Below are 25,459 nucleotides of genomic sequence, written 5' to 3' on the forward strand. Positions count from 1 at the left end.
GGAGGGGGGGATGGGGGGGATGGGGTTGCTCCTATCTGAGTATCTATCTCTTAAGAATCATGGCTTTGATCTTCGTGCTTGTGCTCTTTATGGTGTTCTCACTAGTTTGTATTCTTGACTTTAGAGGAATGGATGGACTGCTTATTTGAGTCATCAAAAGCATTGAATTGGCAATCCATAACTCCTCAAATAAACTTGCAAACACGCAAAAATCTATTGAGTTTTGGTGTCGGGCTGCTCATAGTGTGGTATAAATACACCCTTCATCCGCTTAAAAAGAAATGCAAGGCTAAAGATAAACATGAGTGAGTATAAACACACCTTAAATTGATTGAAAAAGAATTACATTGTAATGTAAAACGTGGAAAGAGCTGTCTCCATTATTAGAACACATGACATGGTTGACAGATAGAATGTTAGAGCTCGTAATGTCCATGTTTGACTCAAACTAAGGCTCACAGGCAAGAGATAACTATGCAAGATACACATGAGTGAAACACAAAGAACTCAAATACAAATGCAAAAGCGTAAAGCGCCAAATGCAAAATGTAAAAACACAAAATGCAAAATGCAAAAACAAATTCAAATAGAGAAGAAAGTTAACTTTAAAGTGAATAAATGAACGTTGTAAATGAAGGAAATAGCGTACAAGATGCTCAAGGGGAGAGCTTTCCAACAACTTGTGGCTCTCGTGGAAGTAGGTTGAGAGAGGTGTCGATGTGTATTGTTCACTAGAGACGGAGCTCGAGTGTTGTAACCAACACTTTGAACCCCCCCCCCCTCCCCCCCTTTTTTTTGTTTTGCTGGAGATATGGTGTGTTCCTAGGGGGAGACGAAAAGGATGGTTGGATCCAATCACATCACAAAGTAGACTAGCTATCTTGACCACTTGTGGATATTAGTAATGAAGGAAAAAAATGGTGAAGAGGTATGGAGGAATGGTGGTAAAAGAACCGCTAGTGGAAACAACTTAGGATCCACTTAGGGGTGCTCCATACAATGAGATGCGTAGATGAACGCCACATGATGAGAATGCGCATGCAATAGGTGCCAATTGGATAGTGTTCCTCATGGAAAAATTGTTCGCTTGCTCAAGCATCCTTTTACAAAGATGATGATAATGATGCAATGCAAAGAGTAGATACAATAGGGAAGGGAGGCTGATGTCAAAGACAAATGCCGAAACTTGTAGCATATCAAGAAAGGAGAACAACCCTCAATGATGGATGTCAATGCCAAAGGAGGTAGAGGAAGCTGATATTAGTGTTCGTGTGGTGCTGAGAATAATAAAGTTGATCATGAAGGTAGACTTGATACCCCACCATGCAAATGGATCTAATGAATGAAGAAGGAAGACTTGATGCTCCCCAACTAGAGGAGCAGAGGAAGAGATGGCCACAAAGGCAATTGGGATGTGCCTATACTAGGAGATGACTCCAATGTTGATCAAGTATTGTAGGCATGTCTTAAACTTGACCTTAGGAGATGGCTTCTATGCCAGTCAAAAATGCGAAAGGCACAACTAATGGTAGCAATCCACTTGACATGAAAAATAAACAAGCTAGAAGTGTAGTAAATTACGGTTGAATGATAATAACACCTCAATTGAAAGGAAAGATTTGCCTAAGACTTGATCTTGGGAGAGAAGATACTATCTCCGTCTCCATGTTGATGGAGGCAATACTCACCAAGGCAGGAATTGAAAAACCAAACCTTCAACCTAGGTTGGACTGGTAATATACTTGCAATGCTAGTCCTAATTGAAATACAAAACTCGGCATGAAAGTATCAAGAAAGAAACCTACATACTAAATGTTTTATATTGAGATGCTTTGAATGCTATGTTAAGTGGAAAAGAAAGCTAGGTGAGTGTTAGAACGCAGTGGAAGGGAGTGAAAGGTAGATGAGTGGGTGTGTAGTGGAAGACTTGAAAAATGCTAAAGTACAATGAAGTCTATGGTCGTCTAAAGAAAGTGGAACTAGCCTAAGGATCATAAGGATGACTTAGGACTCCTAAGAAACTGGTCTATTTGGAGATAATGACCAAACCAAACAGAGATGCGATAAGGCACTAATTGAGGGGAAGATCCATGATCCATTGCACTAGTGGCCGAACACGGATACTAGGTGGTGGAGAAATTGTGCTACCTCCTTGGGAAAGATCCCCTCTCAATTGTCTTGGAATGACACTACAACTGCTGCTGAAAGGGGCTGAGAGGCCTTTGAGCGATAACTATCATCTTATATGGCCAGGTTTTTGGAAAAGTGTACAAAATGTTTTCTTTTTAGGCAAGTAATGCCAAGAGGGTCTTTGTGAGATTTGGACTTTACCACTTCCTTTTTCCTTCAAAGAAGGAGATCGAACATCACTATCAGAACATGGTCTATGTTCAGGATCAATCGGGAAAGGTGATAATGGGTCTAAGTGGCTTGGTGATTCTTGTCCACTCCTTGAGTTCTTCAAAGGAGGGGACTCAATATCACATGAAGGGGTTTCATGTATTCGAGCAATCGGCAAGGGTGGTATAGTGTGCAAGAGGGGGATTTCCCAAACAACAAGACCAGAGAAAAGAGAGTGATGCACTTGTGAGAGGTATGGGAAAGATGCATAATGCGCAAGTAGCATTCCCAACAACAAAACACTAGGGCGCAAAGTGGTACACCTTTGAGTGTCGAGTGATGGCCTAAAACCTAAATGTATATCAAAGACAACGTGAGCTAAGACAAGATAACCTATTCAAGGTCTAAGTCTAAAGTGAAGGTCTAGATAACCTATTCAGAGGGGAAAGTGGGAGAGAAGGGCGGGAAGTGTGAAGGTGAATGGAAAGCACCAAACTCATGCTCAAATGAAAGAGAATGTAGGATTACCTTTGGAACATCTGTGAACATAGAGTTTTCTTCTAATCCATACCAATATTGACTAGGGTCTCCTAAGCGATGTACAGTCGGTCCCTACATAACTAAAGGAGTAGTGTAGACATAATGAGACTCGCACTAAAATGCATTGTATGAACCTGCCATTGGGCTAGATTGTGAAGAGTTTGAACTTTGGACTGTGTCCCAAGTGGATAGTCTTTCCTTAATTGATTGGTGATCAGTATCAGTCTTATTAGCGGAGTGCTCAAACTAAGATGCACCTATGAAGAAGAGGTGGACCTCGAGAAGGTTAGTAGGAGCATTGTCCTTCAAATCAAGACCATAATGCCTCAATAGAGCCTCCATTGCAATAGTTCGAGGAAATACCAGAGGATCCGAAGATGGAATGGACCGAGCCATTGTGAATTAGCATGTGATGTAAAGTGTAATCAAGAAGAAACCAAGCAATCCATGATAGCCTTAGGTAACTCTTTAGAAGAGTACTGGCTCTAATACCATGTGGAAATATGCTAGGGTTTGCAAAAGAAGGCAATCAATGTACCCCCGTGACTGAAACACAGGGAACTCAAACACAATTGCAAAAACACAAACTACAAAACGCAAACACAAAAACACAAAACAGAAAACACAAATATAAACACAAACATAGAAAAAAACTTTGAAGTGAATGAATGTATGTCTTAAATGAAGGAAAGTGTGTGCAATATGCTCAAGGGGAGAGCTATCCAATAGATGGTGGCTCTTGAGTGAGTGGGTTGAGGGAGGTGTCGACGTGCCTCGTCCACTGAAGACTGATCTTCAGTGTTGTATGTTGAGCTAAAAATGCATTAACCTTAATATAACAGCCCTAAAACTCAAATTAGTTAATGAATTGAACCCTTTTCTTAAAAAGAAACACGGTCCTAGAGAACTCAAACACAACTGCAAAAACACAAACTACAAAACGCAAACACAAAAACAGAAAACAAAAACGCAAATGTAAACACAAACATAGAAAAAAACTTTGAAGTGAATTAATGTATGTCTTAAATGAAGGAAAGTGTGTGCAATATGCTCAAGGGGAGAGCTGTCCAACAAGTGGTGGCTCTTGAGGGAGTGGGCTAAGGGAGGTGTCGACGTGTGTCGTCCAGCGAAGACTGATCTTGAGCGTTGTGTGTTGAGCAAAAAATGCATTAGCCTTAATATAACAGCCCCAAAACTCAAATTAGTTAATGAATTAAACCCTTTTCTTAAAAATAAACACGGTCCTAGAGAGTTTTAGTGTCCTACATGCAAACCTTAATTTGTGAGGCTTCAAACTTTCTGTAAATAGACAAGCTGTTCTCCATTTAGCCATGGTTGTCATGTATGAAAGGTACGATATGGTATGGTATGATAAAATACGGTACTAAATGGTACCTTATGATTTATAAGGTACGGTACGATATTAGTATGAAAAAAATTAACTTAATTTTTTTAAAAACTATAAATGATAAAACACACGTTTAAAGTGAAAATAGGCTATAACAATGCCATTACAAAATGAGATCAATGATCATACATGATACATCATACAACTGTCATAGGAGTTAGGAGTTGGACGAATCACAACAGACTCAAGAGTCAAGAGTGAAATCTGTCAATCTGGATATAATCATCATCATCAAAGCGCCCATCAAGAGAGTTTGAAGATGACCCCTCTCCATCAGATGATGAGATACTCGTACTCATCCTTACTAATGAGATTGCCATCATCATCAAATGATGTCTCCCTAGGCAATGGATGTATAACTATAGGCAAGGGGGAAATGTCATCATCAAGCATGGGATGAGAGCTATCAGAGCTTCGCCTCACATATATCTGCAAACCATTCGAACCACCCCTCGTTGATCTCAGAGGGCGTTAAATGACCATACCCCTACTCGTAACTATTGCAACTCAAACTCGAACTTCTCGCCCATGAGCACGCTTGACTTGTGAGTGTCACGAGTGTCTGCTGCTATGAGCTCTCTATAGAGCTCCGTATAGATCCACTCCCCCTCTGCATCAACCTCTTGGTATACACTCAAAAGAGTGTTATCTGTCAACTTGAATGTATCAACATTCACCCACACAGTGCACATAAGATTATAAATACTAAATTTGTTAACTTGTATAAAATTGAAAACAACAAATTTAAACTTAACCAACCAAAATGATAAGTGTTTACCTCCTTTGGACTATCCATGGTCATCATGGTTTTCATCATGCACAAGTTAGTGCAGCAATAGGCTAGTCGCTCTAATTGCCGTGTGCTAAGCCAATTGCGAATCTTCGTGTGAATGAGAGAATAGGCACTCCAATTGCTCTCACATGCATCTAAAGAGCAATCTTGAGTAAGGACTCTCATGGCTAAGGGTTGAAGAGTTTGCAACACATATCCAAAATTATGCCACCAAAAGAGAGATTTCACAAGTGACTCTCTTCTCCAACAAGTGGAAGAAGCAAAAGTCACATGCCCTCTCTAATCCGCATAGCATCTAAGCTCCTCTAGAACTGTGTTGTGGTCATCCACGGGGACCACATGAGTGAGATATACAAGCTGGTTTGAATGCAACTCTCTATCATCCATGACTGTTGGAGACTTGGAAGGCCGGATATAATAGTGTTGCAAATCCATGGATAGGCTTACGCATCCATACTCATCTCTTCTCTATTATGTCAATGATGTGTGCACATTGTGACTCCGTGATCACCGTGCAAGCCCATGCCTCCACCAATGCTGCTCTAAAGAAGTGAATAAAAAGGCCCATAGTGGACTCCTTGCAATCACTCATACATAATATCCTATAAAAGGTAGTCACAACAATCACATCCCACACAATCTCTACCAAAACTACTCATCGAGGCACAAGTGCTGCATGGCTTTCACCTCCTATGTTTCATGCTCATTCCTCCCACTCATTCCATAGAGTGGACACTACTATCTGACGTAGGGTCGACAACACCTCATAAAGGCACTCAAACAGCAACCACATATAAATGAAGCCAGATGAAGAAGACTTCAACTCAAACATTCTATGCTCGCGATACATTGCAAGCACCTTCACCTTCATTGTGAAGAAGGCAACAACTGATGTAGCCTTATGCGCCACCCTCTTCACCCATTTGAGCTTCCCAATGTCTTCCATGAGCAAGTCCAAACAATGAGTTGCACATGGAGTTTACACGATCAAAGAAAACTCGGTCTCAAGTAAATAGTCCATGCATCGACAATTGGATGCATTGTCGGTATTGCACCACATTTGGCAAGCCCACCTACAACCACATCATATTTGGCACAAATTCAAAATTATGATAAGAAAAGCTTTGGAGGGACATTAATTAAAAATTATAATAATGAAAGCAACAACTTTAAAATTTTAAAAGACAACGCATACCTCAATGACAGCTTGCTGAATGTGGCGGTAGATGAATGTGCCGATCTTTTTGCTTCCCCTCTTGCCAATGTCTAGGGCCTACAAAAAATATGTGCCAAGTGGACAAGAAAGGAGTACGTTGATGATGCCCCGTTTCCTATGGTCTCCCCATCCGTCGGTGAGACTAGAGCAACCGTATTTTGTCCATGTGGCCCGAATAGGATCAAGGGCTTTATCAATCCTCTCCTCTTCATCAATCTTCTTCGTCCTCATGTCATTGTACGTAACACCGCTTTCTCACCATCTTCATGCTCATGTCATTGCCTTTATTCTCACCATTGCTCATGCTTTAGGACATTGAATGCAAGATTACACTTGATCACTGTGTGTGCAATCTCAATGTCCACTTGTCGTTGCTTTTCTCTAAGAAAGGCAACCAATTCAAGCATATGACCGGGAGCTTAAGAGAGAGAGGATTGCCTCTCCGATGTTGCATGAGCCTCAAATCTTTACCTTTTGCCAATGCTAGAGCTATAAGTGGATATGGAGTCGGCACCACCAATGGTGGAGACCTCACTTGTATCAGTTGAAGATACGTCTACATTTGACGCTTCCTCATGAGTAGACATAGGTGTGGGTGCTGTCACCGATGTGCCACTTCCTCCTCCTCTAGTGGATCCCCTTCTCATCTTGGCAAGAATCTCCTCCTCAATGTGTTGAGGAATCACCTTGCATGCAGCAACTTTCTCCCCCATCTTGGAAAGATGTTGAAGAAGCCGGGTTGCACCACTTGTGTGGTGCTTCCGGCAATACTTGCATGTCCAATGGTGGGAATTGGACTTCTTTGTGTCCTTCCCCACATGGATGGCATGCAAGTTAAAGGCCTCATGCTTCTCATGTGTCATGATGCCAAGGCCTTGAGGCGAGGCTCAATGGAGAGAAGAGAGTCGAGACTCGTCGCTTCAATCGGCGGATCACAATAATGCTTGAAGAGGGAGAGGATGGGGGGAACATGGAAGAACAATGAAGAGGGAGGGGATGGGGGGAAGAGGAGATGGGAAGAGGAGATGATGCTTGAAGACAAGAGGGTGGGGATGAGCCTTGAGGAGAGAATGAGACTTGAGAATGCGTGCAAATGAGCCCCAAGTCCACAAGCTATCCCTTTTTGCCAAATGTTGCCGTGGGCCCCTACGAAAAATGCGCCAAAATCATGTTGCATAACCGGTTTTTGTCGCGGGATGGGTGGAAAAAATGCACCCAAAATCACGTACGAACCCATCCGTATGTCAGACAAAGGCAAACTATGCATTCAGCCAATCTAGTTTTTGTAGTTTGCATGTGCTAGAGCTTTGCTGTCCACACCCCGTTCGCGGAGATCTCAACCAGAGCTCCCCACCATTGCTGTCCAGCCTTCTCACCATCTCTCTCTCTTTCCAGCCCTTCTCTCATTGCTGTACAGCAAGGTGACTGCTGTCTACTACTATACAAGCCGCCTGCTGCCTCCAGCCCTAGAAGGCTGCATTTACTGCTGTCTGCCCCTCTACAGCCTGTGTTTGATGCTAACGTCACCTACCAGCTCAGTGTTGTGCTGTTTTTGACACCACTAGTGCTGCCATGTCATCACCGTATCAACGTTTTGCTGATTCTGCCCTGATTCAGTCCATCTATTACTGATCCAACCACACTTGAGCCACATTTCCTGTTGCCAGCCACCTTCAAATCTGTTTGTTGTGTTTTGGGATCCGTCAAGAGTACGACACTCTCCAGCTCATTATCTCTGCCCTGATCCTCGAGACATGGGAGTTCGAGGTTCGGTATTCGGTTTCGTTGTGCTACCTCTCCTATGTCACAGGCTCGAGTCGTTAATTGAGCCTTGACACCAGACAATGTGGTGACAACCAAGTATCTGGTTTTCCATGATCAGCATGTTTTTGCTCTAGGCTTCCAGCTGTAACTCCTGGCTCAGTCAAGAGGACCCTAGACGTCAAGGACGAGTTAATAGACTGTGTAGAGTGCTCATGTCCAGCTTTAGTGAAGGTCTCAGTTTGGAGAGTTACTGAAGCTGGTAGCTCCTAAAGCAGCTCTAATGAGCCCTTATTGTAACAGAACCGGATTTAAGATACCTATCATTTTTATAGAATTTGTAATTTTGAGATTTTGGTTATTGGTTGAAGACACACTAGGCAATCAAAGCTACATACATGAAGTTAGAAGTTTTGGTGTAGGCTCAGGTGTCCATCATTATGTAAAAGATAGAGGGATATGGTTAGGCTAACTTGTTCACTTTGCGTCATTCCAAAATGGTCTTTTGTCATACGTGATTAAAAGTTTTTATTGCCAGATGTATCTTCCACTGCAGAATTGTTTCAGCCAAGTCTGAGACTCGGAGTTTGCATGTATTATGACTTAATGAGTGCCTTTTACGCCATTTGTTGAACTTAAATGTGGTGGGACAATGCCCTTGTGTTTCTATATAGACAAAGCTTTCTATGATATTTTAGCTAAAGGGTTTGTATTAGTTACAGATAGAAGTGTGCTTAATCCTATGCTTGTGTGTTTTTCTTTTTCAGGGGATGGGAGAGGCTGTACCTTTGACAAGGATGCAACACTTCTGTAGATCTTTCATTTGTCCAGACAAGAGCAGTATGGTCCAGGCATGGAACCAGTTATTGGCTGAGAAATCGTCCTTTGCATGAGTGATTTGTCTAGTATGCAACTCCAAAAATCAATAATTAGATCTTTTTGTGTCGAGCATCTCCATGATATGGCCAAAGAAGCCCCAAAAATTGCTGGTCACAAGATTGCCAGAAAACTGTAAAAGAGCTTTGAACAAGGAGGCTATTATCTCAAAGAGTGAATCTGCTTTTCTATCAGACAAAGCAGATGTAGCTGGAGTTCATGTCCTCTGGCATGTGGATAAGGTTTCTCGTAGTATGTATAGAGGACAGAAATCCATCTTATTCTTCATTTGGCTTGGCCCACCTCTGCCACATGGTTAGTGAAGAGGGCTTCCAAAAAACTTGTTTCTTAACCTATTCTTCTACCTATACATATTGGCAAGCAGAAATGCACATGAAGACTGGTTAGACTACAAAGAACTATACAATTTGCTTTTGCTTGCTAGTGCTGTAAAATTGCAGTATCAGCTTTATGACTGGAACTTGAAATGCTGCAAGAATGTCTCTTATCCAAGAACTTAAAATTGCAGTGTCATCTTTATGACTGGAACTAGAAATGCTGCAAGAATGTCTCTTATCCAAGAACTTAAAATAACGTTATTTCCACTTCACATTCATTAATACTGAATTTTGTACTGAACTACTTGCGAGGAGTAAGGCATTGAAAGTAAAGTGGCTGGCCTTGAAGTAAAAGCAAAATTCACTTGAGTGGCATTCCATTGCAAGGAATCATGAGATATGTGAACGACAAAACACAACATTGTATTCTAGTAAAAGACCTAATAATCTCCCATTTCAGTGAAGGTTTACAATTTGCATTAACTTGTCATTTGCTATTATGGACTATGTTCCAAATTTAATTTTCTTCCTCTTATTAACTTCGGTGGTAGTGCGAAGGCTTTGCGGAGCTCTTGTAATTAGTCCTGACATTATGGCCCAGGAAATTTAGCTTTGCAGTGTGCTCACACTTCTTTTGGCCAATGTGGGAGCCAAGGGCTGTAGTGCGAATGACGACGTTATAAATACAAATCTACAATAGTATCCTTCCAGAATTCTTGTGTGGCAAGTCTTCATACCTCCGTGCCTTTGGCTTGTTTGGTGTATTTGAAGTTCTTGTCAATTTTTATTACTGTAATACAAAGCTGCCTGGCAATCAAAGGGGTGAAAGGCACCTCTAAGGTGGTCCATCAGCTACGAGTTCTTAGTTAGAGGAAGACTGCTTTCCATCTATAACATAGTGTGGAATATTATGGGATAGAATCAGAGCAGTACTGTAATAGGAAGTAGATTTTTGCTTCCACATTGTAGGCTTGTAAATGAGTGAATACTATTCTGTACGTCCGTGTGCTTGAGATATCGTATGCTCAAATGGCAGTAGGCACTCACTTCACAAGGCCTGCAATGAGTAATTGCATCGCATGTTGAGTAGTTGCATCACACGTTCACTTGGGATCGTTAGTCACTTCAATGTTTGTTTAATCTCTTGGCATTATGTTCTTTACTTGTTTGTTGTTTACTCTAATGCCGATTTCTAAAAGGTTGACGTTCCTTAAATCACACCCCTAAGCTTCTTCTCTCCTATTCATGTGAATGTTCGCTGAACATGCTTTTAGAAGAGTTCCTAACGCTATCCCCAAACCTACGTGTGAATGCATCAAATATATGCCCAACCAAAGAGAAGTCATAAAAAGCCCACAATATTGTTGAGGAGGATGTACTCTTAACCAAGGACCAGAACCTTTTATCGAGTGTATCAACTTGGATTGGTATGCATATGGTTTTTGCTGCTTTCGCTTCCCTTTGCATTTAACATTCTTGTGTAAAATGCCTTGATTGTTTCACGACGGAACATAACTTCTAGCTAATTAGTATTAGGTAGCTCAAGTAGTTCTAGGATTCTCTTCTTTGATCCCACAAAATGCATATCTTTTTTTTAATGACATGAGTCCTTTGGAACTTGTTGGAATGTGGAAATTTCATTTGAGAACTTCCATCATAGTAGCCACCCCCCTCTCAATGCAATTTGGAAGTGGAAGATGATATCTAGATAGGGTAGTCATGCTTGAGTATATCCTTGGGACATTCATCATCCCAAGCAACACTCGTTATCCATGTCTAAGCAAGCTCTTCTCTAGTACCCACAATACTAGTAAAGATGAAATCTTGTTCCATACTTGAGCCAACCAAGACTAGGAGGAACACTTTGTTAATGCAACTCTATTGGAGGGATGTTTTGGATTGGTATGTGTTTGTAGGCCACTTAGCAAATTGTTTTCACTAAAGTCTTCCATGAAGTAACAGTACACCTAAGAAACAAAAAATGGCCATACCATTGCTTGATGCGCACAAGGGACAATGTTGCTTTTTTATTGAGCCTTGGATGCTCTATGACCTTTAGAAGACAACATAAATTTCCCCTTGCCATAGAGAGCTCACATATCATCATAGTGGCTCTCAGTCTCATACATGTCCTCTTGATGGCCTTTGCAAAGTCTATCTCTATCCCTTACCAATCCTTACCGATACTCCTCCCTACATGTGTGAGCTTAGTGGCATCCAACCTTCTAGTCATGTGGGTTGAAGGTAGTGAGAACGTTTTGCTCTCTTCTACTTTTGACCATGTTCTATTCAACTCCATTGTCCTTCAACTCATATTTGCTAATAATGTTGTATTGTAGTATTGGATGTTCATTAGCTTTGCACACCTTTTGTATGTAGTGTTCATGCATCAATTCCCATCTTGGTATGGTTTAAAACAGACTAGCAAAAGGTTCATCACACGTGGTTCTCTTTTGAACCAAGCTGGAAATGTCGACAATAGAATATTTTTTCAAACAACATGCTATCCGTAGATGTCCCTTTGGAAGGTGTCAAATCTTAGGTAAACCATTGTGATCAATTGCTTGTGACATTGGGTCATGCCCATGTACTAGAGTGTTTGTCCTCGGAAGCTTCTCTAGTCTAGCATTGGTTGATTCACTTAAATGTTGACAACAGTAATGTCTCTTAGCTCCAAGATTATCAACAATATTCAATTTAACCCAATATGATAGCAATGCTTGTAAGTGCCTTTTCTCAACCAAGAATTAAGTATCTTTTGTCCTTGGTATCACATTTCGAATGATCCCATGTTCCATCTTAGCTTTTTTATTAATGCAAATGTAATCCATATGGATATTATTCCCGACTCAAGCATGATTAACTTGGTTACATGATAACACTCATTTTCGAGAACTCGCTATTAATACAAATTGGAACGCAATCCATTGTTACATTTATAGGTTTGTTAGTTTTTCTTCTTTTTCTAAAAATATTTTCCTCTCGTATTAGTTTGGGAGTGTGCTACTTGTAATCTTGTGATGATGGATGGTAATATCTTTATTAATCATGCATATGTGTCTCTTCTCATAACAACATTAGGACTAGTAGCTCAAATGCATGCTTTGAAGTCATTAGTTATTAGTCTTGTAGGTTCAATGTCATCAAAGAATTATTTATTCCTTCTTTAACCAATTCCATTGATTTTTGTATATAGTAATAGTCAAGTTTTGTTGGATACAAGTAGAGTCTCATATGTGCCAATTATCACATCAAAGTGTGTGCATCACATATTGATGAAAAATTATATTAACTCACATAATGTTATTCTTCAATGACCACTTTGCATATGTGTTTGAAACTTTTTTATTAACGGCTTTCTCTAACATAAAGTTGACAAAGGTAGCTTGTTAAGGTTAGCATAAGTGTGAAGATGTTTCATATTCTCTACAAGATATGTTTTTTTCCTACCTTTGTACACTTCTTTTCCAGTCAAACCATGCATAACATCAATCACATCAATAATAAACTCGATTGGCTACAATTCCTCAAGAGTCCAACTGTCCAACAAAGAGAAGGCTTTTTGTCATTGCCAGGACATGATGTACATCATTCAAAACATAATCAGTACTTGTAAAAAAACTCCAAGCAAAAATCACCAATGCCAATGATATCACATATATGATCATCTCCTAGTCGTATAAAACATAAAATGGTATAGCAAGTGTAAAACCAACTGCGATGTGGGATCACATGAAAGGAAGCCCACAAATCAAGTAACCAACAATGAGAGGAGGACTACTAACCCTCAAACAATTGTATGGCACCAAGTGAAGAAGTAGTAAATATGTAGTCATCTAAACTCCAATGCATTAATCTCTTCCATATGGACTGGATTTCGTGATGCACTAATCATCCAATTATTTTTGCATTATCCTACATTTTTTCTTTGCCTTTGTCACCCCTATCCTAGTAGACCTTATGCAATGTGGCCGTATGTGTCCTACTACCCACAATAATGATATGTTAGTGAAGACTTACGATAGGAGGATTTACTACGAGCCTACCCACGAGATCTAGACTCAAACCTATTCTATTATGGGTCTCTATCACAATGGTCATAAGTACCTCTAGCATCATTCATGCCTTGAACTATAAGAGCATGAGAGGTGTGGGTTGCATCAACATTCTTCATGTGAAACCTCTTCAGTGTGTAAAGCTCCCTCTACATCTGAGAATGTAAAGCCACCCTCATGAGCATTAGTGCTAATGGTAGTACGAAATGTGTTCCATGACTCAAGGAGAGTGACAAGTAAGAATATACACATAATATTGTCATCAAAGACATTTCTTTGCGATGTAAAATGAGTTTGACATAGAAGTTCCTTCCTTCCTATAAAGATCCACAAGCTTCTTGAGCTAGTACAACTGCAAAATCATGCATCTTTTCCCATAACTTCCATGCACTACTTGTAGTCTCAATAACATTAAAATAGACTTGCTTAAACAAAGACAAGGTAATCGTGGACTTACATAGTTCATCAAGATTCTCCCAAGTGTCAATATCAAGGTCTTCTAACTTTATCCCTTTGCATTTTAATGGCTTAACCTACTCCTTTTGGACCAAAACTTGCTAAATCTGTCTTCCAATAGTTAAATTGTTGCCATCTAACTTATCAATATTAAAGATAGCACTATCACTAGAAGCACTAGAGGCACTTGTCATAATGACTACAAAATAAAGAGGATATAGCCATTGTACTTTTAGCAAAACAACTCCAAAATTGCACCAAAGGTAACTTGAGAGAGGACTACTTCCTAGCAATCATTGCATGGAAATTTAAGGAGGGCAATAACTTTATAGGGGAGAATGAAATAGACGATTATTCATTGCTAGATTTTAATGCCAAAGAAAGTGAGTTCCTTACAGTGGTGGAAACATTTATCATGATGTATGATAATGCCATGTACCATGAATATAACCTCCCAATAAAAGAAACATTTGAGGATATATAGCAAGGATGAGGCTTATAGTTATGGGAACATCTGAGAGAAATGCTATATTCAAGTTGATAATAAAACTATCAACTTGTAGAAGTGATGTTGGAAGATGGCGAGAATTAAAAAAAGTACTCATTGTTGAATTTCAATTCAAATGACAATTGTGTAAGTTCACATTTTTCCTTTTTTCAATTTAGATAGCTATTATGCAAATTTAGATAGCAATGTCATTTTTTTTAATTCAGATAACTATTATGTGAGTTCCTTATATATATTTCAATGTGTCACTGCTAGTTGCATAAGATAACTTTGTAAGTTGAGGCAAAGGGAAGTAGGTTGAGGGCCTAGGCAAGGATTTCACACTTAGAACCTATATAGGGACAATAAGGTTTCCAAGTTTTACAATTTTTCATGCCAAATGTTCAACCAGCAAGGCTGACTTTGTATTCTTTGCCTTGAAAATCTATCAAACTATTTAGGAGCTTATCATTTGGGAAGGAATGCATCTAAGCAATATTTTTAGAGAAGTAGCTCAGCAATGTGCAGTTTTGGACAAGGACCTAAGTTGTAGACTATGTGGAGCAGGTACCTTCTAACATACCCTATTTGTGGGATCCGTGATCCCATTGAGTGAAAATAGAAAGAGAGAACTAATAAGGCTTTGAAAATGACACTTCGTGTTGTTCAATAATTATAATAAGAAGCGAATCCACCTCCAAAAAGGGAAAGAATAGAAGGAGCAAAGGATTCAATGATGTATTTAGACACCATTATATTGATGTATTTTAAGAACAATGTATTCATGTATTTTGAAAACAATGTATTTATGTATTGCATTGGGCCTTGATTTTGTTAAGTAGTTTTACATCTCTTGAGTTTACATACAACTTGTGTCTTTCTAGATTTTTTCACATCTTTCTTTCATTTGTCGCTATTTTGCATGATTTAGCTCGTGCATTAGATTGCTATTATGTAGCTATTCTCTTTTCTTTGTTTATATGTTCCAATGCCTAGTGGATAGTAGATATTTGAGTTGGATCTTCCATTATGTTTAAGTCCACTAATGTAATTCTTCTTGGCTATTAGCTCTCCCTTGCCCTCCACCATATCTTGTATGTTTGAAGTAGCTTAATCATGCTTAGTAATGTATTTTTTCCATTCCTTGGACGGATCATATTGAGGAATATTACATTCTTTTGAAAGCTTGAATGTGAGTGTAACAATCTACTCGAACATACATAACACCCATCGATTACATATATTTTTTAAATTTCTACTATGATACAATAAATTGACTGAACACTTCTCAAATTCATCAAGTGTTGTTTAAAAGAATTTGTGGTCAACTATTGTCAATACTAGCTTATGGAAAAATCTAAACATTGTATCCAAAGGTGTTCAAGCATTCGGCTTTTGCATTCTACCAATCCCTGATCTTCAATCTACATGTTTCACTACTATATTAGGAATGCATTTCCAATTACTATACTATGCAATTGACAAATCTCACATCCTATGATGTTAGCATTGATAGATATTGTCTTATCAATAAGTTAGAGGATCATTATCTTGGGATGGTGCAGATAGTAATTTCCTTGCTTTAATACCTCCTATGGAGAGCTTTGTGGGTATATCTTTTCCATCATCTAGAACTTTTTTTAGTACTTTATAGATTCATCCTTTTTTGCTCTAGGATGTAGAGTCCATGCAAAGCATATATGCAAAAATAAGATTTTGTACAATTTTGCAAAGAGTATGCATTGTAGAGTCCACAAAGCATATATACAAAAACAAGAGCTTCTCATGATTCTGCAAAGAGCATGCATTGTAGAAATGTAAGCTTTGGAATGTGCATAGTGGAATGTCAAGTATTACTTTGAAATCAAAGTCCTTCACGTACTTATCTAGAGCTTTCTTTCAGTACCACTTATCAAGTACATATATAGAGCTCATGAGATATGTATAAGAACTTTTGGAATTGGTACCCTTTGATATGTTCTACATATGCTTAGAAGCCTTTGGAATGCTCATTATACACCATAGTAGAATATCATATATGGTATGGAATTACATTCATTTAAATACACTTTTGCCAATGATGGATCACCTTCCATATGTTATTTCAAGTTATATTCTTCCACATGTTGTTGGACATGTATTATTTTTCATTTAATTACTCATTAATAATATTAAATATATAGGATTTACAAAGAAAAATATAAAATATTAAATTTCCTTGCGAGAATTTGTAATGAACAATGACAAATAAGAAAATTGTGCTATGTGAAATGACACATTACTTCCTTCCCATAGATAGCAAAAACTACACACTTAAAATGATACCAAAGAAAATGTGTTATTTGCATGTTGCACACTAAACCACTTTGGATCATTTTTTATGGTGGAAGCATCAAGTACTAATTTTTGTTTTTTGTAATTTGGCACTTCAATTTTGATGACAAATTTTTAAACACTCCATGTTCTATATAGGGCTGGACTCAAACACTTAAACTACAAGGAATTGAGAGCCTCCAAATCATAATAAATTATTAGTAAATCACATCTCTTGCAATTGAGCTATATGTATCTTCCATATAAAATGTCTATCCTAATACATGCATAGGCTCTTCATTAAAGTGATTTTGAGGAAAATCTCACATATATGGGATTTGACAATAATAAGCCCTTTATATTTGATTGCTTCATCTTTGCCTACAAAGTTTTATACATTGCAAAGTAGCCTCTATGTTAGATCTTTACCTCATCAAGAGTCTCTTGGGTGTCTTCTAAATGCAGTATATTATTTTTTATGCAACTCTATGTCTTTTTGGAAAATCTTTCAATATCTTGTTTTCTTCATAATTGCTTCCTTTCCTTGATCATTTTATTTTTTCAAAGGGTTTATGGAAGTACATATAGATCTATATTCTTTGCTTCCTACATCCTACACAACTATTCTTCATTGTTATATAAAGTAAAGGGCTTGTTTATGTTACAAAGAGGCTAGTATTCAAGACCAAGCTCAACTTGAAGATTGTATATTGATCTCCTTCTCTAAGAACCCACTACTTTCGTTTTCCAAGAACTATAGAGAAAATAAGATAGTGAAAGGGAAGTAGAACCCAGGAGGAAGAAGCTTGGTAGTGAGAGCTATAGTGGATGGAGAGTAAGAGCAAGAGAGAGAGAGAGAGAGAGAGAGACTCAAAAGTGGAAACTCCAACAACCACAATGTGTGGCCGAGTCTTCCTTTATTCAAACTGTCACTAAAAGAATAAAGAATAAGTGACTATGACAGGTGCCTGCCACCTGCAGTATGCAGTGGCGGATACTGTCAGTGTAGTAATACACTGGCGGCTAGGCCAAGGCGCCTTTACCCCCAACAACCTCCCACTTAAACACGAATCTGCCCCAGTGAGAGAGAAAAGAAAAGAAAAGACAGTACAACATATACACATGTACAATAGGATGAGGAAAAAGACATCATCACATCCAACGCCCATCAATCTTCTGAGGAAGGCAAAGCGCTCTGTAGTGAGGCTCTTCATGAGCAAGTTTGCAGGATTCTGCTCAGTAGGAATCTTGACAAGGTCAACAGACCTGTCCTCAACGACCTCATGAATGAAGTGATACCTCACCTCAATATGTTTCGTCTTCGCATGGAAGACCAGATTCTTGGCCAACTGAATGGCACTCATAGAATCTGAATGCATATAGGCATAAGACCTGTTATACCAAGGTCTGCAATCAAACGACCTAACCAGATAGCCTCCTTGCAAGCCTCTGTGGCTGCAATATACTTGGCCTCTGTATTAGAAAGAGCCGTACACTTCTGCGCCCTGGACATCCAAGAGATAGCCCCTCTAGCATAAGTGAACACATAGCTAGAAGTGGACTTCCTACTATCTGCATGTCCTGCTTAATCAAAGTCAGTGTACCCCATGACTCCTATATCCTAGCTGCCATAGCAAATACACATATCTGTTATGCCCTTCATGTACCTCATGATACCCTTCACGGCATCCCAATGTTTCTTGCGAGGTGGACACATAGCCAGAAGTGGACTTCATACTATCTGCATGTCATGCATAATCAGAGTTAGTGTACCCCAGGACTCCTGTATCCTAGCTGCCATAGCAAATACACATATCTATTGTGACCTTCAGGTACCTCATGATACCCTTCACGGCATCCCAATGTTTCTTGCCAGGTGAACACATAGTCAGAAGTGAACATCCAAGAGATAGCCCCTCTAGCATAAGTGAACACATAGCCAGAAGTGGACTTCCTACTATCTGCATGTCCTGCATAATCAGAGTTAGTATATCCCACGACTCCTGTATCCTAGCTGTCATAGCAAATACACATATCTGTTGTGCCCTTCAGGTACCTCAGGATACCCTTCACGGCATCCCAATGTTTCTTGCCAGGTATAGCCATATAATGTGCCACAACCCCAACTGCAACAACAATATCTGGATGGGTGGTTATCATGGCATACATAAGACTACCCATAGCTGATGCATAGGGAATCTTGGCCATCTCGGCCCTCTACTCATCTGTCTGTAGATAATCGGCCTGTGAAACCTTCACATGAGAAGGTAATGGACAGCCAATAGGCTTAACGTCCTACATACGGAAGCGCTCAAGGACTTTATGAATGCACTCCCTCTATGAGATAGAGTAGTCCCTGAGATCTGGCGCGCCGTAATGCGCATACCAAGTATATGATAGGCATGTCCTAGATCTTTCATCTCAAAGCTCTTCTTGAGCTGAGCCTTAAGAGCATCTAGCTCCTCATGAGCTGTCCCTGCTAAAAGCATGTCATCCATATAGTATCAAAATCAATAAAGAACCATCACAAACTTTCTGCGTGTACAAGTATGGATCCATAGCACTATGGTTGTAGCCCTGTGACTGCATGAATGCATCAAACTTATGGTCTGCAAAGCCCTTAGGCTGCTCCATGTAAATCTCATCATGCAAGTCCCCATGTAAAAAAGCCGTCTTGGCATCCATCTGGTACAATTCCATGTCAAGTTGTGCAACCAAAGCCAAGATTAAGCGTAGGGTGGTCATCTTGACCACATGAGAAAAGACTTCATCAAAGTCAACACCATGCTCCTGCTTAAAGCCCTTAGCAACCAATTGAGCCTTGTAGGCTGGCTTGGGGTGTCCAGGGGTACTTTTCAGCTTGTGCTCCCACTTGCATGGCAAAGCCTACTTACCCTGAGGCAAGGAAACCAAATCCCAAGACTGATTCTTATGCAATGAGTCAAGCTCAGACTGCATAGCCCTCTCCCAAGAGTGACAATCACCCCTGTGCATAGCCTCATCATAAGTGAGAGGCTCTCCTACATCTGTAACCAGTACATAATCCATAGAAGGTGCAAAACGGTCAGGAGGTCATCTATCTCTAGTAGAATGCCTCAACCCAAGCTCTACTGCCTGACTAACATCCTATCTAACATCAATATGTCTAACATCTGGGCCATGAGCATCAAGTGATGTTGCACACTGTCTAGCTGGCAGTGGAGTGGGCTGTACGGGAAGCAGGTGGCTCTTCCTGAAAGATAACTCTGCGTACCTCAACCACTTTCTCAGACTGCATATGCATTTTTTCCTCATGAAAGATGACATCATGGCTGCAGATCCCTTTCCGCACTTGTGGATCCCAAAGACAGTAACCCATCTCTCCTGCATCTCCATAGCCAATGAAAATGCATTTAACACTTTTAAGATCCAGCTTATTGCGTTTGTCCTTGGGCACATGGCAGAATGCCTCACATCCAAAGGCACGCAAATGATCATAAGAGGGGGGCTTGCTTCCCCATACCTCCTCTGCAACCTGAAAGCCAATGCCACTGCTAGGTGGCATGTTAATGAGATGCACTGCAATAGTGTTGGGGGTAAAGGCGCCTCTGCCTAGATGCCCGTGTATTACTACACTGACAATCACCGCCCCATTGCACACTGCAGGTGGCGGGCACCCATCACCGTCACTTTATTCTTTATTCTTTTAGTGACAGTTTGAATAAAGGAAGGCCCGGTCACACATTGTGACTGTTGGAGTTCCCATTTCTAGTCTCTCCCTTTCTTGCTCTTACTCTCCCACCATAGCGCTCGAGTCCAACCTTCGATCCGTCGCTCCCTTTCAACTGGTATCAGAGCTTTGTTTTTCGACCCTTGAGCTTGGCTCGTGGCATTCTCAGTATCCCATCGACTCCCCACTCACATTGGGTCTCCTTCCCGATAGCCATAGCTCATTCTCTTGAGCTCCCGTCACTCCCCGGCTTCCTGAACTTCTTCCCGGCCTATTGAGACAGCATCAAGGCATTGACATTGAGATATTGCTTCATTATTTCAGAGTTTTACTTCAGTTCTCAAGTCTCACAGGCTGTAAACAAGTTGTGGGCAACCATAGCTCACACCTCTTGGAGCTTCCTTCACATGGATCTTGCTTCTAGCCTATCAAGGCTTGTTGAGGCTTGGTGTAGGCCTTCTTTGGCCCTCATTTGTGTCCCCTTTGGGCCCCATTATTGACACGTGGGACAGCTGACCCCCCCCAGCCAACTCATGTATTTTTTGTGCCTGTTTCAAAATCTGGCCCAAAAATCACTCTTTTTGTCGTATCTCGGGCATTCGGAACCCGATTCAAGCAAGGTAAGAGTCTAAATTCGGGTTTTGGCATGCTCTGGACGTGTTGGTGATGTCGGATTTGCCAAATTCTGATGACAATATCTTCTGCAACAGATTTCAGGTCTGAGACATCATGTATTTGTATGCCTATGCTTGTTTGGGCATGATTACATAACCGGTTGGATGCCTATTGCATCCCGATTGATTGGGGGATTGAAGCTACATGTAATGCTATGATTTTGGCCTGATTTTGGGGCTCGAAATACACAGTTTATAATAGTAAATGCATGCTAAATACTCTTGGACTGAAGCTATCTTTCATGCTTTGACATATGCCTATTGGTTCCGGATGTACGTCTTGGATTATGCTATGATGTATTGATCATCGAGGGACGACTTTGAGCTTGTCATTGAATCCAGATGCTTTTGGAAGCTTGAGCTTATTTCAGCCCGCACTTATTGACATTGGTATATGCTTTGACAGTGATGTTTCTTGGGTTTATAAATACCCGTTGCCTACGGCTTGATGCTCATGTCATGGTTGATTACCCTATGCATACGTTGAGCTTGAGTGCTCATTGAAGCTCCACCTTGGATGCATTTTGGATTATCTGGAGTAGTCTTGGATGTTACTTGGCTTGTCAGAGTTTGGATTGGGCTGTACTTGATGTCTTACATGCTTATGTATGCTACATATGGATGCTCTACCGTCTACATGTTCGAGATGTACTATTGATGTATTATCTTGGACTTATGTCATTGGCACTATGTCTTGCCTTGGCTTGAGCTCTTGAGCTCGTACATATGGCTTTTGTGCCAATGGAAGCATTCTTAAATGCTTATCAAACATTGAGTAGGTGGTACTTTTATGCATTGAGCAGTTACATACACTTGAGACTTTGGGACTTCTTACCTTTTGGGATGATACATCATATGTCTTGATTCACTGTATGCTTATGAGCTAAGTCTCAGTTTTGGATCCGTATCTTTGTGAACTGACACCTACTTGTGTCAAGTTTTGGTAGTGGTAGGAACACTTTGCCCCGTTGCTTGGGGGGTGTGCCTACTCACTGGTGGCAAATGTTTGTATGGCATACTTGGGTGTTGGATTCATACTTATCGACCATCATATGCTTATGATATGCCTGCATGATGCCGGCTTTAGTCTTGGCAGTATCTGATTGTCTTGGGATCCGATTTTAGCACTGTTAGCTCTCTTTTACTGAAATCTGAAATTTATTACAACAAGCATATATGTATGGACTGACATGGATTTTGCATGTTGAAACACTCTGAAATGATGTACTTTCACTAGTACTTGGTGGGCAGCAGCTTTGGTTCCACTTTCTTTGCCATTTTTCCTCGATTTTGGTGATTTTTTTGCCATTTTCTGCAGTAAAGAGCAAGCCGTTTTGAACTATCTATAGTCTTCCAACCTTATTATGGCGATTTCGTCCACTGATCATGCTATTTTCAACATTACTAAGCTTGATGGTACGAATTACTCTTATTGAAAGAGCCAGATTTAGCAGGTATTGGTACAGAAATCGCAGATCAAACCTTTGAGGTTAAGCGGGCATCCGCCTGCAACTATGCCAGATGAGGAATGGCTTGAGCTTGATGAGTTATGCAAGTCCACTATTGTATTGTCTCTCACAGAACAGGCTCACTATAATGTCTTTGCGGAAGAACAGAGTGCATGGCAGTTGTGGGAAAATATCAAAAATCTCTATGACAAGAAAAGTCCAACGAGTCAAATGTATTGGCTGAAGCAGCTTATGGATCTGCGCATGAAGGAGAATGTGACTATGTCTGCTCACTTGAGCCAGTTCCATGCTATACTCAAGAACTTGACTTCATAGGACATCACTTTTGCAGAGGATGTCACTCCTCTTTTCTTTCTTGGTACTCTTAATGAGTCATGGGATGTATTCCGCACTGCATTATGTGCCTCGACTGCTACCTTGAAATTATCTGATGCTAAGAGTGCTCTTCTGCAAGAAGAGGTTAACCGTAAGAATTTGGATGCCTCTCATGTGTCTCATGCTATGACAGTTAGAGGCAGGAATGATGGATATGGAAAGCATGGCAGTGGTAGTGGCCATGGACGGGATTCTGAGAAATCTCGGTCCAAGTCTCGTGGGAAGTCACGTAGCAAATCCCATGGCAGGAATGCAGATGTTACTTGTCACCATTGTGGGAAAAAGGGCCATATTAGGCCACAATGCCATGAATTGGCAATGAAAGGCGCAAAGATAAGGGGAAAGACAAAGTGCAGGATAAGTCTTCTGATCGCAGCATAGTACCTACAAAGTCTAGTGTTAAAATTGAAGAGATCAATGTTATGTAGCCTGAGAATGTTGATGATGATGATTATATCCTAGCAGCTTCTTCTAGTGCTTCGCAGATGACAGAGATACACTCTATGTATGCACAGTGTTGGCTCTTAGACTCAGGTGCGTCCTTTCATGTGACACCTTGCCGAGAGTGGTTTCATTCATACCGTATTGTTTCAGGTTCTGTGCGCTTGGGTGATGACAGCTCTCTTGATATTGTGGGCCTTGCTGATGTTAGGCTGCAGTTTTCTTCCGACAGCAATTTTATTATGCAGGATGTACGTCATGTATCTGCTTTGACACATAGTCTCATGTCAGCTGGACAGCTTGATGACATAGGATATCATGTATGTTTTGGAGACTCTGCATGGAAGATCACTCGTGGCAGACTTGTGATTGCGAGAGGTGCCAAGGCTGGCAATCTCTACCCCTTGATTGTATCAGCTTTTTCCCTTGATCATGTTTTGTATGTGGGTTCTATCCCACATGTATCTCTTTAGCATGCTCGTTTGGGCCATATGTCTTTGAAGGGAATGAAAATGCTTTCTAGTTTGCAGTACTTACCGCCCCTTGATTATGCATGTTTTGATTCATGTGAGCATTGTCTTTATGGCAGGCAGACTAGGTCTACGCATAAGAAGTCTGGTAGGCCACACATGAGTGAGCCCTTGGCATTGGTACATTCGGATGTCTGTGGGCCCATGCCTTGTCAGTCTATGGGTGGTGGAAAGTATTTTGTTACGTTCATAGATGATTTTTCACAGAAAGTTTGGGCTTATTCCATTAAGTTGAAATCCGATGTCTTGGTTGTGTTTTAGAGATGACTTGCATTGGTTGAGAATCAATCTAGGTATAAGCTAAAATGCCTAAGAACGCCCCCTATACCCCCCCCAGAATGGTTTGGCTGAGCGAATGAATAGAACCATCCAGGAGCGTGTACGCAGTATGCTTAGTCATGTAGGTCTACCACAGAGCTTTTGGGCTGAGGCAGTTAGTACAGTTGTGCATGTCATAAACAGATCACCTTCTAGTGGTTTGGATTTCCAGGTTGCAGAGGAGGTATGGACTGGAAAACCCCCCTCTTATGCACATCTTCATGTCTTTGGATGTGAGGCATTTTGCCATGTGACCAGGGACAAGAGAAGTAAGCTGGATCCCAAGAGTGTCAAATGCATTTTCCTTGGTTATGGGGATGCAGGCGAGATGGGTTACCGTCTCTGGGATCCGCATGCGCGAAAAGTCATCCATAATCATGATGTAGTCTTCCATGAAGACAAAATGCATAGGCAAACTCAGAGAGTTAATGAGATCCACAGGGTCATATTTCAGGAGAAGCCGAGAGCTCCCGCACAACTAGTTGGACAGCCTACAGTTGCAGTAGATGCTCATGGTTAGGGCCTTAGACAGGCAGCTGGGCAGGCCGCAGAGCCTGCCATGAGATGGTCTACTAGAGACAGACATCCACCTGATAGATTTCAGCCCTCGATGCATTATGTCTTGGTTACAGATGTAGGAGAGCCTTTCACCTATGATGAGGCTATGCGCAGGGGTAACAGTCACTCCTGGGAGAGGGCTATCCAGTCTGAGATAGACTCCCTGCATAAGAATAACACTTGGGATTTGGTTTCCTTGCCTATGGACAAGAAGGCTTTGCCATGCAAGTGGGTGTACAAGCTAAAAAGTACCCCTAGACACCCCAAGCCGGCATACAAGGCTAGATTGGTAGCAAAGGGTTTTAAGCGGGAGCATGGTGTGGACTTTGACGAGGTCTTTTCTCATGTGGTTAAGATGATCACCCTGCGCTTAGTCTTGGCTTTGGTTGCTTAGCTTGACTTGGATTTATACCAGATGGATGTCAAGGCGGCTTTCTTACATGGGGACTTGCATGATGAGATTTATATGGAGTAGCCTAAGGGTTTTGCAAAACCTGGCAAGGAGCACCTAGTGTGCAAATTGAAGAAAAGTCTTTATGGCTTGAAGCAAGTACCTAGGGAGTGGTATCATAAGTTTGATGCCTTTATGCAGTCACAGGGTCTACAACCGGAGTGCTATGGATCCGTGTCTTTACACGAAGAAAGCACGTGATGGTTCTTTATTGATTTTGGTACTCTATGTGGATGATATACTGATAGTAGGGAAAGCTCATGATGAGCTAGATGCTCTTAAGGCTCACCTCAAGAAGAGCTTTGAGATGAAAGATCTGGGACAGGCCGCTCACATACTTGATATGCGCAT

General features: G+C 40.7%; 1 protein-coding gene across 1 annotated transcript in view; it reads left to right on the forward strand.

Moving 5' to 3' along the window:
* The window catches only part of LOC148040486 (ribosome-binding factor A family protein), a 49,336-nt gene extending 39,638 nt beyond the window's left edge, over positions 1-9,698 (forward strand). Inside the window, exon 4 of the mRNA XM_087699708.1 lies at positions 8,826-9,698. The gene's annotated coding sequence lies outside the window, so the exon portion shown is untranslated. The remainder of the gene's footprint in view (positions 1-8,825) is intronic.
* The last annotated feature ends 15,761 nt before the right edge of the window (positions 9,699-25,459 follow it).

This window comes from Lygodium microphyllum, chromosome 2, assembly GCF_053477565.2.
Source record: "Lygodium microphyllum isolate KBCC chromosome 2, Lygodium_microphyllum_v1.1.10, whole genome shotgun sequence".
NCBI classification, from domain to species: Eukaryota; Viridiplantae; Streptophyta; class Polypodiopsida; order Schizaeales; family Lygodiaceae; genus Lygodium; species Lygodium microphyllum.